Source organism: Microcebus murinus, chromosome 9 (assembly GCF_040939455.1).
Source record: "Microcebus murinus isolate Inina chromosome 9, M.murinus_Inina_mat1.0, whole genome shotgun sequence".
In the NCBI taxonomy this organism is placed as follows: domain Eukaryota; kingdom Metazoa; phylum Chordata; class Mammalia; order Primates; family Cheirogaleidae; genus Microcebus; species Microcebus murinus.
In genome coordinates, this window is record NC_134112.1 from 104,819,988 (window position 1) to 104,838,825 (window position 18,838).

An 18,838-nucleotide genomic window follows, 5' to 3' on the forward strand; every position below is an offset into this window, starting at 1 on the left:
AGCAGCGGTGAGAGGGCACCTCTCGTGGTTCTCCTGGCCAGAGCTGGAACCCGTTCCAGTAAGCCAGGTAGCCCAAGAATGGACACACGAGCACCACGTGCTCGCGCTCACCAGCAAATGGGTACGAACCGATGGACACCTAAGTGGACACAGAGGAATCACCTTCATCGGGTGGGTGTCGGGCGGGTGGGGGGAGGGGATGGGCATACACCTCCATTAGGAACGGGGTGGGTGCGCACCGACTGGGGGATGGGCGCACTTGAGGCTCTGACCCGAGGGGGGAGGCTGGGAGAGGGCAACGTACCCGACCTTAACATTGGTAACCCCACAATACGCTGGAACAACATCAGAGGTAAATGAATAAGAACACAGGGGGGAGGGGGGCACGGGCAACACATGTCACCTTAATACTTGGACTCCCATCATCTGCTTGAAAAGAGAGAGAAAAGAAAATGCAATCATAGAGATAAGAGACACTTTTTAAACATAATGAATCCGAAGAGAAAAGTAAAAGGAGGCCTGTGGAGCAGGTCTGGGTGTGACTCCGGATCCCCCAACATCAGGTGCCACCACCAAAGATTCCTACGTGTAGCCCATAGAACCCCAAAAGCAACGGGACGAGTTCTGGTCACATACTCCCTCAAAATGACATCCTGGCCTTCTTCTGGAACTCCCTCCCCTCTCAGACTCTCAAGGTTTCCTCCAGCGTGTCGGTTCCCACAGAGCAGACCTTTGGTCTGAGACCTGACAGTCCAGAAGCCACGCATGCTGCCGCGTGACGGCGGTGTCGCGGCTTGGGACAAGAGGAGGCCCCACGGTGCGGGCTGGGGCGCCAGGCACCGCGGCGGGCGCTGAGGGTGGGGGTGACCCCCACCCCGGGCCGCCGACTCGCTCCCAGAAAGGGGACAGAACAAGAGGCAAAACAAAAAAAAAAAAAAGAAGAAGCCTACGGCACCCGGTATTCCCAGGCGGTCTCCCATCCAAGTACTAACCAGGCCCGACCCTGCTTAGCTTCCGAGACCAGACGAGATCGGGCGCGTTCAGGGTGGTGTGGCCCTAGACGGCGGAGGGCGCCCCTGCCCCGCTCAAGAAGCCGAGCCTCTCTGCGCTTCCCCGCCGCCTCCTCCCCCCGCCCCAGGCCCCGCGCCGGCGCTGACCCGCACCGGGCCGGGCCTGTTGAGTTCACCGGCCGGGTCCGGTGGGCTCCAAGGGACGAGGGTGACAGGCGGGGCGGGGCGGGCAGGGAGCGGCGGGCCGGGGTGGGGGGCTGTCTCTCTATACACACACACACACACACACACACACACACACTCACACTCACTCACTCACACTCACACAAGATGCGCCTCCACGGCTGGACTCGCCAAGGTGGAGACCTTCCAGCCCCCTTCCTCTCCTCGCCTGGCCCACCCCCAGCTCGTGGCCGCCGCCTCCGCCGCCGCCGCCGCCGCCGCCGCCGATTGCGCACGCGCGGGTCGCCCGCCCTTTGACCGCAGGCAGGGGCCGCCATCCCCGACAACCCCTTTCAGCTGTGCCCCCCACCCTGTGGGTGGGCTGCCGCCTATTCCCCCGGGCCCGGGCTGGGGCACAGCGCATGGGGGAGGGGAGCGAGTGTATGGGGCGTCTCTCTCTCTCTCTAGGGATGTGTCCCATGGGTGGGGTGGCGTGGTTTGTGGGGCGCTGAAGAAATCAGTCCCCTCCATCTCCTACCTCTGGAAAACGCCCAAGCCCTTGGAGAACTGCCGGCAACGCGACCGTGGGGGCCGGGACCCTCCTCTGTGTCCTCCTGTGGCCCAGTCCAAGGGGCCTGGGCCTGGCCGGGGCTGCATTGGACCCCGACCACCCTGGCGTGTGGACTCGCTAAAAATCGGCGATTAGATATTGGATTCCAGCTTCATTGAGGTCATTTCACTAATGAGTGCACCGGAAAGAGTTTCCTAATCCATCTGTGAGGGTGGCAACTGAAAGAGAATTTTAAAGCTGACAGAATAGGCGAGGAAAGGCATAGGAGATTTCCACACCCAGTAAGGAAGCCTTTCCCGAAATGGAAGAAAGAAACGAGCAAACAGAAACACCGGTAGCCCGCCAGGATCAGAGTCTGCCCCCGAGAGAAAGTACCCTGACCAGGTTCACCCGTGGGTGGGTGGCGAGCTAGCGGCATTCAGAAGAGCGAGGCCCGCAGTCTGTGCAGAAGACACCTGCACTCGGGTGTGTGTGGCGGCACGATTCACAAGCAGCTCCAGATGTTAAGCCAAGGAGAAGCCAGGGAGTTCCCAACGCCCCAGGTGTCCTCAGCCCACGACTGGCTGCTGGGGGAATGCGAAGCCCGGCTCCTTGTCTCAGAGCCCTTGTCTCAGAGCGGGACAACCAGGAGGTGTGACGTACACCCCGGGGTTCCCAGGAGGATCAGGCTGAAGCTGGGACTTGGCCTGAAAGTGTCCCCTCGCATGGCCACCCCCTTCCCCTTCCTGCTCCTCTACTCCTGGTGCCCCTCCATCCAGGGGCCAGACCTTAAAGAGTCACCCGCAAGAGAATCCTGGTCCCAAAGGAGCCTTCTGGGGGACCCGTGCTGAGAGAGGTTGTGGGCATGGCCCGCTGGGGCTCTGCCCGACCCAGGGCTGAGAGATGCAACCTCCCAGCTCTGGGTCCCTGCAGGGGAAGCGTTGGCAAGCACAGGGCCAGTCCTCCAAAGGCCCAGGTGCAGGGAGCCCAGGCCAAGCAGCCTGTGGAAGAAGCCACCCCGGGAACACGACTGCAGGCCACGGCCCTTCCCACCTCCTCCTCCTCCTCCTCCTGCTCCTCCACCCCCCCCCGACCTCCCACCCCCCCACCCCACCCCCCGACATGGCGCAGGGCTCAGAGACACCTCAGACACTTGCTACCCAAAGTGCAAAGGGAATCAGTTGCTCCTCCAAACCCCCCCCCTGCCCAGCAGACCGCGTTGTCCAGCCAGCCCCCGGGCCTCCCTGGGGTGCCCAGCACAAAAGTGCAGACAACCACCGGACCCTCAATCTCAGTTTTCGGATGTTTTTGCCACTCTAAGGACCCGCAGGCCAGCTGGGCCTTCTGGCAGGACAGAGAGCCCCGGAATCCGACGTGGAGAGCTGGGTGTACGTCCCCACGAGGAGGCGGTCCCCACCTCCGCGGCTCTCCCCTTGCGGGGGGGAAAAGCAGCCACGGGGCCTCAGAGAAGACACCAGGCTGGGCGCCCGCCCCACAGTGGGGGCACGTCCCCCGCAGGCCACTTAGCGCCGGCCGCCGGCCGGCGGACGGTTGGGTGGCGCGAGACGCTGCGGCCGCCCTGCTACCGGGTTCCTGGGAGGGCGTCCTGGAACCAGCGTCCACACCAAGCCCTTGGAAGGCCCAGGCGACGGAGGAGCCCCGTCAGGCAGGGGCCGAGGACGGTGACGGCCCGGGCGGGGAGGAGCGTGTCAGGCAGGGGCAGAGGACGGTGACAGGTGACAGGCCGGGCGGGAAGGAGTCAGTCAGGCAGGGGCCGAGGAGGAGACGGGCTGGGTAAGGGTTAGGGTTAGAGTCAGGGCACAAGTCACAATCGCAAAGACCTGGAAGCGACCCGAGTGCCCATCGACCCACGAGTGCGTAAATGAAATGTGGCGCGTGGACACCACGGAGTGCTATTCAGCTAGGAGGAGCAGCGGTGAGAGGGCACCTCTCGTGGTTCTCCTGGCCAGAGCTGGAACCCGTTCCAGTAAGCCAGGTAGCCCAAGAATGGACACACGAGCACCACGTGCTCGCGCTCACCAGCAAATGGGTACGAACCGATGGACACCTAAGTGGACACAGAGGAATCACCTTCATCGGGTGGGTGTCGGGCGGGTGGGGGGAGGGGATGGGCATACACCTCCATTAGGAACGGGGTGGGTGCGCACCGACTGGGGGATGGGCGCACTTGAGGCTCTGACCCGAGGGGGGAGGCTGGGAGAGGGCAACGTACCCGACCTTAACATTGGTACCCCCACAATACGCTGGAACAACATCAGAGGTAAATGAATAAGAACACAGGGGGGAGGGGGGCACGGGCAACACATGTCACCTTAATACTTGGACTCCCATCATCTGCTTGAAAAGAGAGAGAAAAGAAAATGCAATCATAGAGATAAGAGACACTTTTTAAACATAATGAATCCGAAGAGAAAAGTAAAAGGAGGCCTGTGGAGCAGGTCTGGGTGTGACTCCGGATCCCCCAACATCAGGTGCCACCACCAAAGATTCCTACGTGTAGCCCATAGAACCCCAAAAGCAACGGGACGAGTTCTGGTCACATACTCCCTCAAAATGACATCCTGGCCTTCTTCTGGAACTCCCTCCCCTCTCAGACTCTCAAGGTTTCCTCCAGCGTGTCGGTTCCCACAGAGCAGACCTTTGGTCTGAGACCTGACAGTCCAGAAGCCACGCATGCTGCCGCGTGACGGCGGTGTCGCGGCTTGGGACAAGAGGAGGCCCCACGGTGCGGGCTGGGGCGCCAGGCACCGCGGCGGGCGCTGAGGGTGGGGGTGACCCCACCGCGGGCCGCCGACTCGCTCCCAGAAAGGGGACAGAACAAGAGGCAAAACAAAAAAAAAAAAAAGAAGAAGCCTACGGCACCCGGTATTCCCAGGCGGTCTCCCATCCAAGTACTAACCAGGCCCGACCCTGCTTAGCTTCCGAGACCAGACGAGATCGGGCGCGTTCAGGGTGGTGTGGCCCTAGACGGCGGAGGGCGCCCCTGCCCCGCTCAAGAAGCCGAGCCTCTCTGCGCTTCCCCGCCGCCTCCTCCCCCCGCCCCAGGCCCCGCGCCGGCGCTGACCCGCACCGGGCCGGGCCTGTTGAGTTCACCGGCCGGGTCCGGCGGGCTCCGAGGGACGGGGGTGACAGGCGGGGCGGGGCGGGGCGGGGCGGGGCGGGCAGGGAGCGGCGGGCCGGGGTGGGGGGCTGTCTCTCTATACACACACACACACACACACACACACACACTCACACTCACACTCACTCACTCACACTCACACAAGATGCGCCTCCACGGCTGGACTCGCCAAGGTGGAGACCTTCCAGCCCCCTTCCTCTCCTCGCCTGGCCCACCCCCTGCTCGTGGCCGCCGCCGCCGCCGCCGCCGATTGCGCACGCGCGGGTCGCCCGCCCTTTGACCCCAGGCAGGGTCCGCCATCCCCGACAACCCCTTTCAGCTGCGCCCCCCACCCTGTGGGTGGGCTGCCGCCTATTCCCCCGGGCCCGGGCTGGGGCACAGCGCATGGGGGAGGGGAGCGAGTGTATGGGGCGTCTCTCTCTCTCTCTAGGGATGTGTCCCATGGGTGGGGTGGCGTGGTTTGTGGGGCGCTGAAGAAATCAGTCCCCTCCATCTCCTACCTCTGGAAAACGCCCAAGCCCTTGGAGAACTGCCGGCAACGCGACCGTGGGGGCCGGGACCCTCCTCTGTGTCCTCCTGTGGCCCAGTCCAAGGGGCCTGGGCCTGGCCGGGGCTGCATTGGACCCCGACCACCCTGGCGTGTGGACTCGCTAAAAATCAGCGATTAGATATTGGATTCCAGCTTCATTGAGGTCATTTCACTAATGAGTGCACCGGAAAGAGTTTCCTAATCCATCTGTGAGGGTGGCAACTGAAAGAGAATTTTAAAGCTGACAGAATAGGCGAGGAAAGGCATAGGAGATTTCCACACCCAGTAAGGAAGCCTTTCCCGAAATGGAAGAAAGAAACGAGCAAACAGAAACACCGGTAGCCCGCCAGGATCAGAGTCTGCCCCCGAGAGAAAGTACCCTGACCAGGTTCACCCGTGGGTGGGTGGCGAGCTAGCGGCATTCAGAAGAGCGAGGCCCGCAGTCTGTGCAGAAGACACCTGCACTCGGGTGTGTGTGGCGGCACGATTCACAAGCAGCTCCAGATGTTAAGCCAAGGAGAAGCCAGGGAGTTCCCAACGCCCCAGGTGTCCTCAGCCCACGACTGGCTGCTGGGGGAATGCGAAGCCCGGCTCCTTGTCTCAGAGCCCTTGTCTCAGAGCGGGACAACCAGGAGGTGTGACGTACACCCCGGGGTTCCCAGGAGGATCAGGCTGAAGCTGGGACTTGGCCTGAAAGTGTCCCCTCGCATGGCCACCCCCTTCCCCTTCCTGCTCCTCTACTCCTGGTGCCCCTCCATCCAGGGGCCAGACCTTAAAGAGTCACCCGCAAGAGAATCCTGGTCCCAAAGGAGCCTTCTGGGGGACCCGTGCTGAGAGAGGTTGTGGGCATGGCCCGCTGGGGCTCTGCCCGACCCAGGGCTGAGAGATGCAACCTCCCAGCTCTGGGTCCCTGCAGGGGAAGCGTTGGCAAGCACAGGGCCAGTCCTCCAAAGGCCCAGGTGCAGGGAGCCCAGGCCAAGCAGCCTGTGGAAGAAGCCACCCCGGGAACACGACTGCAGGCCACGGCCCTTCCCACCTCCTCCTCCTCCTCCTCCTGCTCCTCCACCCCCCCCCGACCTCCCACCCCCCCACCCCACCCCCCGACATGGCGCAGGGCTCAGAGACACCTCAGACACTTGCTACCCAAAGTGCAAAGGGCATCAGTTGCTCCTCCAAACCCCCCCCCTGCCCAGCAGACCGCGTTGTCCAGCCAGCCCCCGGGCCTCCCTGGGGTGCCCAGCACAAAAGTGCAGACAACCACCGGACCCTCAATCTCAGTTTTCGGATGTTTTTGCCACTCTAAGGACCCGCAGGCCAGCTGGGCCTTCTGGCAGGACAGAGAGCCCCGGAATCCGACGTGGAGAGCTGGGTGTACGTCCCCACGAGGAGGCGGTCCCCACCTCCGCGGCTCTCCCCTTGCGGGGGGGAAAAGCAGCCACGGGGCCTCAGAGAAGACACCAGGCTGGGCGCCCGCCCCACAGTGGGGGCACGTCCCCCGCAGGCCACTTAGCGCCGGCCGCCGGCCGGCGGACGGTTGGGTGGCGCGAGACGCTGCGGCCGCCCTGCTACCGGGTTCCTGGGAGGGCGTCCTGGAACCAGCGTCCACACCAAGCCCTTGGAAGGCCCAGGCGACGGAGGAGCCCCGTCAGGCAGGGGCCGAGGACGGTGACGGCCCGGGCGGGGAGGAGCGTGTCAGGCAGGGGCAGAGGACGGTGACAGGTGACAGGCCGGGCGGGAAGGAGTCAGTCAGGCAGGGGCCGAGGAGGAGACGGGCTGGGTAAGGGTTAGGGTTAGAGTCAGGGCACAAGTCACAATCGCAAAGACCTGGAAGCGACCCGAGTGCCCATCGACCCACGAGTGCGTAAATGAAATGTGGCGCGTGGACACCACGGAGTGCTATTCAGCTAGGAGGAGCAGCGGTGAGAGGGCACCTCTCGTGGTTCTCCTGGCCAGAGCTGGAACCCGTTCCAGTAAGCCAGGTAGCCCAAGAATGGACACACGAGCACCACGTGCTCGCGCTCACCAGCAAATGGGTACGAACCGATGGACACCTAAGTGGACACAGAGGAATCACCTTCATCGGGTGGGTGTCGGGCGGGTGGGGGGAGGGGATGGGCATACACCTCCATTAGGAACGGGGTGGGTGCGCACCGACTGGGGGATGGGCGCACTTGAGGCTCTGACCCGAGGGGGGAGGCTGGGAGAGGGCAACGTACCCGACCTTAACATTGGTACCCCCACAATACGCTGGAACAACATCAGAGGTAAATGAATAAGAACACAGGGGGGAGGGGGGCACGGGCAACACATGTCACCTTAATACTTGGACTCCCATCATCTGCTTGAAAAGAGAGAGAAAAGAAAATGCAATCATAGAGATAAGAGACACTTTTTAAACATAATGAATCCGAAGAGAAAAGTAAAAGGAGGCCTGTGGAGCAGGTCTGGGTGTGACTCCGGATCCCCCAACATCAGGTGCCACCACCAAAGATTCCTACGTGTAGCCCATAGAACCCCAAAAGCAACGGGACGAGTTCTGGTCACATACTCCCTCAAAATGACATCCTGGCCTTCTTCTGGAACTCCCTCCCCTCTCAGACTCTCAAGGTTTCCTCCAGCGTGTCGGTTCCCACAGAGCAGACCTTTGGTCTGAGACCTGACAGTCCAGAAGCCACGCATGCTGCCGCGTGACGGCGGTGTCGCGGCTTGGGACAAGAGGAGGCCCCACGGTGCGGGCTGGGGCGCCAGGCACCGCGGCGGGCGCTGAGGGTGGGGGTGACCCCCACCCCGGGCCGCCGACTCGCTCCCAGAAAGGGGACAGAACAAGAGGCAAAACAAAAAAAAAAAAAAGAAGAAGCCTACGGCACCCGGTATTCCCAGGCGGTCTCCCATCCAAGTACTAACCAGGCCCGACCCTGCTTAGCTTCCGAGACCAGACGAGATCGGGCGCGTTCAGGGTGGTGTGGCCCTAGACGGCGGAGGGCGCCCCTGCCCCGCTCAAGAAGCCGAGCCTCTCTGCGCTTCCCCGCCGCCTCCTCCCCCCGCCCCAGGCCCCGCGCCGGCGCTGACCCGCACCGGGCCGGGCCTGTTGAGTTCACCGGCCGGGTCCGGCGGGCTCCGAGGGACGGGGGTGACAGGCGGGGCGGGGCGGGGCGGGGCGGGGCGGGCAGGGAGCGGCGGGCCGGGGTGGGGGGCTGTCTCTCTATACACACACACACACACACACACACACACACACTCACACTCACACTCACTCACTCACACTCACACAAGATGCGCCTCCACGGCTGGACTCGCCAAGGTGGAGACCTTCCAGCCCCCTTCCTCTCCTCGCCTGGCCCACCCCCAGCTCCTGGCCGGCCGCCGCCGCCGCCGCCGATTGCGCACGCGCGGGTCGCCCGCCCTTTGACCCCAGGCAGGGGCCGCCCTCCCCGACAACCCCTTTCAGCTGGGCCCCCCACCCTGTGGGTGGGCTGCCGCCTATTCCCCCGGGCCCGGGCTGGGGCACAGCGCATGGGGGAGGGGAGCGAGTGTATGGGGCGTCTCTCTCTCTCTCTAGGGATGTGTCCCATGGGTGGGGTGGCGTGGTTTGTGGGGCGCTGAAGAAATCAGTCCCCTCCATCTCCTACCTCTGGAAAACGCCCAAGCCCTTGGAGAACTGCCGGCAACGCGACCGTGGGGGCCGGGACCCTCCTCTGTGTCCTCCTGTGGCCCAGTCCAAGGGGCCTGGGCCTGGCCGGGGCTGCATTGGACCCCGACCACCCTGGCGTGTGGACTCGCTAAAAATCGGCGATTAGATATTGGATTCCAGCTTCATTGAGGTCATTTCACTAATGAGTGCACCGGAAAGAGTTTCCTAATCCATCTGTGAGGGTGGCAACTGAAAGAGAATTTTAAAGCTGACAGAATAGGCGAGGAAAGGCATAGGAGATTTCCACACCCAGTAAGGAAGCCTTTCCCGAAATGGAAGAAAGAAACGAGCAAACAGAAACACCGGTAGCCCGCCAGGATCAGAGTCTGCCCCCGAGAGAAAGTACCCTGACCAGGTTCACCCGTGGGTGGGTGGCGAGCTAGCGGCATTCAGAAGAGCGAGGCCCGCAGTCTGTGCAGAAGACACCTGCACTCGGGTGTGTGTGGCGGCACGATTCACAAGCAGCTCCAGATGTTAAGCCAAGGAGAAGCCAGGGAGTTCCCAACGCCCCAGGTGTCCTCAGCCCACGACTGGCTGCTGGGGGAATGCGAAGCCCGGCTCCTTGTCTCAGAGCCCTTGTCTCAGAGCGGGACAACCAGGAGGTGTGACGTACACCCCGGGGTTCCCAGGAGGATCAGGCTGAAGCTGGGACTTGGCCTGAAAGTGTCCCCTCGCATGGCCACCCCCTTCCCCTTCCTGCTCCTCTACTCCTGGTGCCCCTCCATCCAGGGGCCAGACCTTAAAGAGTCACCCGCAAGAGAATCCTGGTCCCAAAGGAGCCTTCTGGGGGACCCGTGCTGAGAGAGGTTGTGGGCATGGCCCGCTGGGGCTCTGCCCGACCCAGGGCTGAGAGATGCAACCTCCCAGCTCTGGGTCCCTGCAGGGGAAGCGTTGGCAAGCACAGGGCCAGTCCTCCAAAGGCCCAGGTGCAGGGAGCCCAGGCCAAGCAGCCTGTGGAAGAAGCCACCCCGGGAACACGACTGCAGGCCACGGCCCTTCCCACCTCCTCCTCCTCCTCCTCCTGCTCCTCCACCCCCCCCCGACCTCCCACCCCCCCACCCCACCCCCCGACATGGCGCAGGGCTCAGAGACACCTCAGACACTTGCTACCCAAAGTGCAAAGGGAATCAGTTGCTCCTCCAAACCCCCCCCCTGCCCAGCAGACCGCGTTGTCCAGCCAGCCCCCGGGCCTCCCTGGGGTGCCCAGCACAAAAGTGCAGACAACCACCGGACCCTCAATCTCAGTTTTCGGATGTTTTTGCCACTCTAAGGACCCGCAGGCCAGCTGGGCCTTCTGGCAGGACAGAGAGCCCCGGAATCCGACGTGGAGAGCTGGGTGTACGTCCCCACGAGGAGGCGGTCCCCACCTCCGCGGCTCTCCCCTTGCGGGGGGGAAAAGCAGCCACGGGGCCTCAGAGAAGACACCAGGCTGGGCGCCCGCCCCACAGTGGGGGCACGTCCCCCGCAGGCCACTTAGCGCCGGCCGCCGGCCGGCGGACGGTTGGGTGGCGCGAGACGCTGCGGCCGCCCTGCTACCGGGTTCCTGGGAGGGCGTCCTGGAACCAGCGTCCACACCAAGCCCTTGGAAGGCCCAGGCGACGGAGGAGCCCCGTCAGGCAGGGGCCGAGGACGGTGACGGCCCGGGCGGGGAGGAGCGTGTCAGGCAGGGGCAGAGGACGGTGACAGGTGACAGGCCGGGCGGGAAGGAGTCAGTCAGGCAGGGGCCGAGGAGGAGACGGGCTGGGTAAGGGTTAGGGTTAGAGTCAGGGCACAAGTCACAATCGCAAAGACCTGGAAGCGACCCGAGTGCCCATCGACCCACGAGTGCGTAAATGAAATGTGGCGCGTGGACACCACGGAGTGCTATTCAGCTAGGAGGAGCAGCGGTGAGAGGGCACCTCTCGTGGTTCTCCTGGCCAGAGCTGGAACCCGTTCCAGTAAGCCAGGTAGCCCAAGAATGGACACACGAGCACCACGTGCTCGCGCTCACCAGCAAATGGGTACGAACCGATGGACACCTAAGTGGACACAGAGGAATCACCTTCATCGGGTGGGTGTCGGGCGGGTGGGGGGAGGGGATGGGCATACACCTCCATTAGGAACGGGGTGGGTGCGCACCGACTGGGGGATGGGCGCACTTGAGGCTCTGACCCGAGGGGGGAGGCTGGGAGAGGGCAACGTACCCGACCTTAACATTGGTACCCCCACAATACGCTGGAACAACATCAGAGGTAAATGAATAAGAACACAGGGGGGAGGGGGGCACGGGCAACACATGTCACCTTAATACTTGGACTCCCATCATCTGCTTGAAAAGAGAGAGAAAAGAAAATGCAATCATAGAGATAAGAGACACTTTTTAAACATAATGAATCCGAAGAGAAAAGTAAAAGGAGGCCTGTGGAGCAGGTCTGGGTGTGACTCCGGATCCCCCAACATCAGGTGCCACCACCAAAGATTCCTACGTGTAGCCCATAGAACCCCAAAAGCAACGGGACGAGTTCTGGTCACATACTCCCTCAAAATGACATCCTGGCCTTCTTCTGGAACTCCCTCCCCTCTCAGACTCTCAAGGTTTCCTCCAGCGTGTCGGTTCCCACAGAGCAGACCTTTGGTCTGAGACCTGACAGTCCAGAAGCCACGCATGCTGCCGCGTGACGGCGGTGTCGCGGCTTGGGACAAGAGGAGGCCCCACGGTGCGGGCTGGGGCGCCAGGCACCGCGGCGGGCGCTGAGGGTGGGGGTGACCCCCACCCCGGGCCGCCGACTCGCTCCCAGAAAGGGGACAGAACAAGAGGCAAAACAAAAAAAAAAAAAAGAAGAAGCCTACGGCACCCGGTATTCCCAGGCGGTCTCCCATCCAAGTACTAACCAGGCCCGACCCTGCTTAGCTTCCGAGACCAGACGAGATCGGGCGCGTTCAGGGTGGTGTGGCCCTAGACGGCGGAGGGCGCCCCTGCCCCGCTCAAGAAGCCGAGCCTCTCTGCGCTTCCCCGCCGCCTCCTCCCCCCGCCCCAGGCCCCGCGCCGGCGCTGACCCGCACCGGGCCGGGCCTGTTGAGTTCACCGGCCGGGTCCGGTGGGCTCCAAGGGACGAGGGTGACAGGCGGGGCGGGGCGGGCAGGGAGCGGCGGGCCGGGGTGGGGGGCTGTCTCTCTATACACACACACACACACACACACACACACTCACACTCACTCACTCACACTCACACAAGATGCGCCTCCACGGCTGGACTCGCCAAGGTGGAGACCTTCCAGCCCCCTTCCTCTCCTCGCCTGGCCCACCCCCAGCTCGTGGCCGCCGCCTCCGCCGCCGCCGCCGCCGCCGCCGCCGATTGCGCACGCGCGGGTCGCCCGCCCTTTGACCGCAGGCAGGGGCCGCCATCCCCGACAACCCCTTTCAGCTGTGCCCCCCACCCTGTGGGTGGGCTGCCGCCTATTCCCCCGGGCCCGGGCTGGGGCACAGCGCATGGGGGAGGGGAGCGAGTGTATGGGGCGTCTCTCTCTCTCTCTAGGGATGTGTCCCATGGGTGGGGTGGCGTGGTTTGTGGGGCGCTGAAGAAATCAGTCCCCTCCATCTCCTACCTCTGGAAAACGCCCAAGCCCTTGGAGAACTGCCGGCAACGCGACCGTGGGGGCCGGGACCCTCCTCTGTGTCCTCCTGTGGCCCAGTCCAAGGGGCCTGGGCCTGGCCGGGGCTGCATTGGACCCCGACCACCCTGGCGTGTGGACTCGCTAAAAATCGGCGATTAGATATTGGATTCCAGCTTCATTGAGGTCATTTCACTAATGAGTGCACCGGAAAGAGTTTCCTAATCCATCTGTGAGGGTGGCAACTGAAAGAGAATTTTAAAGCTGACAGAATAGGCGAGGAAAGGCATAGGAGATTTCCACACCCAGTAAGGAAGCCTTTCCCGAAATGGAAGAAAGAAACGAGCAAACAGAAACACCGGTAGCCCGCCAGGATCAGAGTCTGCCCCCGAGAGAAAGTACCCTGACCAGGTTCACCCGTGGGTGGGTGGCAAGCTAGCGGCATTCAGAAGAGCGAGGCCCGCAGTCTGTGCAGAAGACACCTGCACTCGGGTGTGTGTGGCGGCACGATTCACAAGCAGCTCCAGATGTTAAGCCAAGGAGAAGCCAGGGAGTTCCCAACGCCCCAGGTGTCCTCAGCCCACGACTGGCTGCTGGGGGAATGCGAAGCCCGGCTCCTTGTCTCAGAGCCCTTGTCTCAGAGCGGGACAACCAGGAGGTGTGACGTACACCCCGGGGTTCCCAGGAGGATCAGGCTGAAGCTGGGACTTGGCCTGAAAGTGTCCCCTCGCATGGCCACCCCCTTCCCCTTCCTGCTCCTCTACTCCTGGTGCCCCTCCATCCAGGGGCCAGACCTTAAAGAGTCACCCGCAAGAGAATCCTGGTCCCAAAGGAGCCTTCTGGGGGACCCGTGCTGAGAGAGGTTGTGGGCATGGCCCGCTGGGGCTCTGCCCGACCCAGGGCTGAGAGATGCAACCTCCCAGCTCTGGGTCCCTGCAGGGGAAGCGTTGGCAAGCACAGGGCCAGTCCTCCAAAGGCCCAGGTGCAGGGAGCCCAGGCCAAGCAGCCTGTGGAAGAAGCCACCCCGGGAACACGACTGCAGGCCACGGCCCTTCCCACCTCCTCCTCCTCCTCCTCCTGCTCCTCCACCCCCCCCCGACCTCCCACCCCCCCACCCCACCCCCCGACATGGCGCAGGGCTCAGAGACACCTCAGACACTTGCTACCCAAAGTGCAAAGGGCATCAGTTGCTCCTCCAAACCCCCCCCCTGCCCAGCAGACCGCGTTGTCCAGCCAGCCCCCGGGCCTCCCTGGGGTGCCCAGCACAAAAGTGCAGACAACCACCGGACCCTCAATCTCAGTTTTCGGATGTTTTTGCCACTCTAAGGACCCGCAGGCCAGCTGGGCCTTCTGGCAGGACAGAGAGCCCCGGAATCCGACGTGGAGAGCTGGGTGTACGTCCCCACGAGGAGGCGGTCCCCACCTCCGCGGCTCTCCCCTTGCGGGGGGGAAAAGCAGCCACGGGGCCTCAGAGAAGACACCAGGCTGGGCGCCCGCCCCACAGTGGGGGCACGTCCCCCGCAGGCCACTTAGCGCCGGCCGCCGGCCGGCGGACGGTTGGGTGGCGCGAGACGCTGCGGCCGCCCTGCTACCGGGTTCCTGGGAGGGCGTCCTGGAACCAGCGTCCACACCAAGCCCTTGGAAGGCCCAGGCGACGGAGGAGCCCCGTCAGGCAGGGGCCGAGGACGGTGACGGCCCGGGCGGGGAGGAGCGTGTCAGGCAGGGGCAGAGGACGGTGACAGGTGACAGGCCGGGCGGGAAGGAGTCAGTCAGGCAGGGGCCGAGGAGGAGACGGGCTGGGTAAGGGTTAGGGTTAGAGTCAGGGCACAAGTCACAATCGCAAAGACCTGGAAGCGACCCGAGTGCCCATCGACCCACGAGTGCGTAAATGAAATGTGGCGCGTGGACACCACGGAGTGCTATTCAGCTAGGAGGAGCAGCGGTGAGAGGGCACCTCTCGTGGTTCTCCTGGCCAGAGCTGGAACCCGTTCCAGTAAGCCAGGTAGCCCAAGAATGGACACACGAGCACCACGTGCTCGCGCTCACCAGCAAATGGGTACGAACCGATGGACACCTAAGTGGACACAGAGGAATCACCTTCATCGGGTGGGTGTCGGGCGGGTGGGGGGAGGGGATGGGCATACACCTCCATTGGGAACGGGGTGGGTGCGCACCGACTGGGGGATGGGCGCACTTGAGGCTCTGACCCGAGGGGGGAGGCTGGGAGAGGGCAACGTACCCGACCTTAACATTGGTACCCCCACAATACGCTGGAACAACATCAGAGGTAAATGAATAAGAACACAGGGGGGAGGGGGGCACGGGCAACACATGTCACCTTAATACTTGGACTCCCATCATCTGCTTGAAAAGAGAGAGAAAAGAAAATGCAATCATAGAGATAAGAGACACTTTTTAAACATAATGAATCCGAAGAGAAAAGTAAAAGGAGGCCTGTGGAGCAGGTCTGGGTGTGACTCCGGATCCCCCAACATCAGGTGCCACCACCAAAGATTCCTACGTGTAGCCCATAGAACCCCAAAAGCAACGGGACGAGTTCTGGTCACATACTCCCTCAAAATGACATCCTGGCCTTCTTCTGGAACTCCCTCCCCTCTCAGACTCTCAAGGTTTCCTCCAGCGTGTCGGTTCCCACAGAGCAGACCTTTGGTCTGAGACCTGACAGTCCAGAAGCCACGCATGCTGCCGCGTGACGGCGGTGTCCCGGCTTGGGACAAGAGGAGGCCCCACGGTGCGGGCTGGGGCGCCAGGCACCGCGGCGGGCGCTGAGGGTGGGGGTGACCCCCACCCCGGGCCGCCGACTCGCTCCCAGAAAGGGGACAGAACAAGAGGCAAAACAAAAAAAAAAAAAAAGAAGAAGCCTACGGCACCCGGTATTCCCAGGCGGTCTCCCATCCAAGTACTAACCAGGCCCGACCCTGCTTAGCTTCCGAGACCAGACGAGATCGGGCGCGTTCAGGGTGGTGTGGCCCTAGACGGCGGAGGGCGCCCCTGCCCCGCTCAAGAAGCCGAGCCTCTCTGCGCTTCCCCGCCGCCTCCTCCCCCCGCCCCAGGCCCCGCGCCGGCGCTGACCCGCACCGGGCCGGGCCTGTTGAGTTCACCGGCCGGGTCCGGCGGGCTCCGAGGGACGGGGGTGACAGGCGGGGCGGGGCGGGGCGGGGCGGGGCGGGCAGGGAGCGGCGGGCCGGGGTGGGGGGCTGTCTCTCTATACACACACACACACACACACACACACACACACTCACACTCACACTCACTCACTCACACTCACACAAGATGCGCCTCCACGGCTGGACTCGCCAAGGTGGAGACCTTCCAGCCCCCTTCCTCTCCTCGCCTGGCCCACCCCCAGCTCCTGGCCGGCCGCCGCCGCCGCCGCCAATTGCGCACGCGCGGGTCGCCCGCCCTTTGACCCCAGGCAGGGGCCGCCCTCCCCGACAACCCCTTTCAGCTGGGCCCCCCACCCTGTGGGTGGGCTGCCGCCTATTCCCCCGGGCCCGGGCTGGGGCACAGCGCATGGGGGAGGGGAGCGAGTGTATGGGGCGTCTCTCTCTCTCTCTAGGGATGTGTCCCATGGGTGGGGTGGCGTGGTTTGTGGGGCGCTGAAGAAATCAGTCCCCTCCATCTCCTACCTCTGGAAAACGCCCAAGCCCTTGGAGAACTGCCGGCAACGCGACCGTGGGGGCCGGGACCCTCCTCTGTGTCCTCCTGTGGCCCAGTCCAAGGGGCCTGGGCCTGGCCGGGGCTGCATTGGACCCCGACCACCCTGGCGTGTGGACTCGCTAAAAATCGGCGATTAGATATTGGATTCCAGCTTCATTGAGGTCATTTCACTAATGAGTGCACCGGAAAGAGTTTCCTAATCCATCTGTGAGGGTGGCAACTGAAAGAGAATTTTAAAGCTGACAGAATAGGCGAGGAAAGGCATAGGAGATTTCCACACCCAGTAAGGAAGCCTTTCCCGAAATGGAAGAAAGAAACGAGCAAACAGAAACACCGGTAGCCCGCCAGGATCAGAGTCTGCCCCCGAGAGAAAGTACCCTGACCAGGTTCACCCGTGGGTGGGTGGCGAGCTAGCGGCATTCAGAAGAGCGAGGCCCGCAGTCTGTGCAGAAGACACCTGCACTCGGGTGTGTGTGGCGGCACGATTCACAAGCAGCTCCAGATGTTAAGCCAAGGAGAAGCCAGGGAGTTCCCAACGCCCCAGGTGTCCTCAGCCCACGACTGGCTGCTGGGGGAATGCGAAGCCCGGCTCCTTGTCTCAGAGCCCTTGTCTCAGAGCGGGACAACCAGGAGGTGTGACGTACACCCCGGGGTTCCCAGGAGGATCAGGCTGAAGCTGGGACTTGGCCTGAAAGTGTCCCCTCGCATGGCCACCCCCTTCCCCTTCCTGCTCCTCTACTCCTGGTGCCCCTCCATCCAGGGGCCAGACCTTAAAGAGTCACCCGCAAGAGAATCCTGGTCCCAAAGGAGCCTTCTGGGGGACCCGTGCTGAGAGAGGTTGTGGGCATGGCCCGCTGGGGCTCTGCCCGACCCAGGGCTGAGAGATGCAACCTCCCAGCTCTGGGTCCCTGCAGGGGAAGCGTTGGCAAGCACAGGGCCAGTCCTCCAAAGGCCCAGGTGCAGGGAGCCCAGGCCAAGCAGCCTGTGGAAGAAGCCACCCCGGGAACACGACTGCAGGCCACGGCCCTTCCCACCTCCTCCTCCTCCTCCTCCTGCTCCTCCACCCCCCCCCGACCTCCCACCCCCCCACCCCACCCCCCGACATGGCGCAGGGCTCAGAGACACCTCAGACACTTGCTACCCAAAGTGCAAAGGGCATCAGTTGCTCCTCCAAACCCCCCCCCTGCCCAGCAGACCGCGTTGTCCAGCCAGCCCCCGGGCCTCCCTGGGGTGCCCAGCACAAAAGTGCAGACAACCACCGGACCCTCAATCTCAGTTTTCGGATGTTTTTGCCACTCTAAGGACCCGCAGGCCAGCTGGGCCTTCTGGCAGGACAGAGAGCCCCGGAATCCGACGTGGAGAGCTGGGTGTACGTCCCCACGAGGAGGCGGTCCCCACCTCCGCGGCTCTCCCCTTGCGGGGGGGAAAAGCAGCCACGGGGCCTCAGAGAAGACACCAGGCTGGGCGCCCGCCCCACAGTGGGGGCACGTCCCCCGCAGGCCACTTAGCGCCGGCCGCCGGCCGGCGGACGGTTGGGTGGCGCGAGACGCTGCGGCCGCCCTGCTACCGGGTTCCTGGGAGGGCGTCCTGGAACCAGCGTCCACACCAAGCCCTTGGAAGGCCCAGGCGACGGAGGAGCCCCGTCAGGCAGGGGCCGAGGACGGTGACGGCCCGGGCGGGGAGGAGCGTGTCAGGCAGGGGCAGAGGACGGTGACAGGTGACAGGCCGGGCGGGAAGGAGTCAGTCAGGCAGGGGCCGAGGAGGAGACGGGCTGGGTAAGGGTTAGGGTTAGAGTCAGGGCACAAGTCACAATCGCAAAGACCTGGAAGCGACCCGAGTGCCCATCGACCCACGAGTGCGTAAATGAAATGTGGCGCGTGGACACCACGGAGTGCTATTCAGCTAGGAGGAGCAGCGGTGAGAGGGCACCTCTCGTGGTTCTCCTGGCCAGAGCTGGAACCCGTTCCAGTAAGCCAGGTAGCCCAAGAATGGACACACGAGCACCACGTGCTCGCGCTCACCAGCAAATGGGTACGAACCGATGGACACCTAAGTGGACACAGAGGAATCACCTTCATCGGGTGGGTGTCGGGCGGGTGGGGGGAGGGGATGGGCATACACCTCCATTAGGAACGGGGTGGGTGCGCACCGACTGGGGGATGGGCGCACTTGAGGCTCTGACCCGAGGGGGGAGGCTGGGAGAGGGCAACGTACCCGACCTTAACATTGGTACCCCCACAATACGCTGGAACAACATCAGAGGTAAATGAATAAGAACACAGGGGGGAGGGGGGCACGGGCAACACATGTCACCTTAATACTTGGACTCCCATCATCTGCTTGAAAAGAGAGAGAAAAGAAAATGCAATCATAGAGATAAGAGACACTTTTTAAACATAATGAATCCGAAGAGAAAAGTAAAAGGAGGCCTGTGGAGCAGGTCTGGGTGTGACTCCGGATCCCCCAACATCAGGTGCCA

At 63.3% G+C, this 18,838-nt stretch overlaps 5 non-coding genes across 5 annotated transcripts; all 5 read right to left on the reverse strand.

The window, feature by feature from the left end:
• Window positions 1-943: 943 nt before the first annotated feature.
• On the reverse strand, window positions 944-1,062 carry LOC142873001 (5S ribosomal RNA). Its single transcript, XR_012921107.1, has one exon. It is a non-coding gene; the product is annotated as a 5S ribosomal RNA (ribosomal RNA).
• Window positions 1,063-4,593: 3,531 nt separating this feature from the next.
• LOC142873012 (5S ribosomal RNA) lies at window positions 4,594-4,712 on the reverse strand. Its single transcript, XR_012921118.1, has one exon. It is a non-coding gene; the product is annotated as a 5S ribosomal RNA (ribosomal RNA).
• A 3,536-nt stretch (window positions 4,713-8,248) lies between these two features.
• On the reverse strand, window positions 8,249-8,367 carry LOC142873023 (5S ribosomal RNA). Its single transcript, XR_012921129.1, has one exon. It is a non-coding gene; the product is annotated as a 5S ribosomal RNA (ribosomal RNA).
• Window positions 8,368-11,906: 3,539 nt separating this feature from the next.
• Window positions 11,907-12,025, reverse strand: LOC142873034 (5S ribosomal RNA). Its single transcript, XR_012921140.1, has one exon. It is a non-coding gene; the product is annotated as a 5S ribosomal RNA (ribosomal RNA).
• A 3,529-nt stretch (window positions 12,026-15,554) lies between these two features.
• LOC142873045 (5S ribosomal RNA) lies at window positions 15,555-15,673 on the reverse strand. Its single transcript, XR_012921141.1, has one exon. It is a non-coding gene; the product is annotated as a 5S ribosomal RNA (ribosomal RNA).
• Between the last annotated feature and the right edge of the window lie 3,165 nt (window positions 15,674-18,838).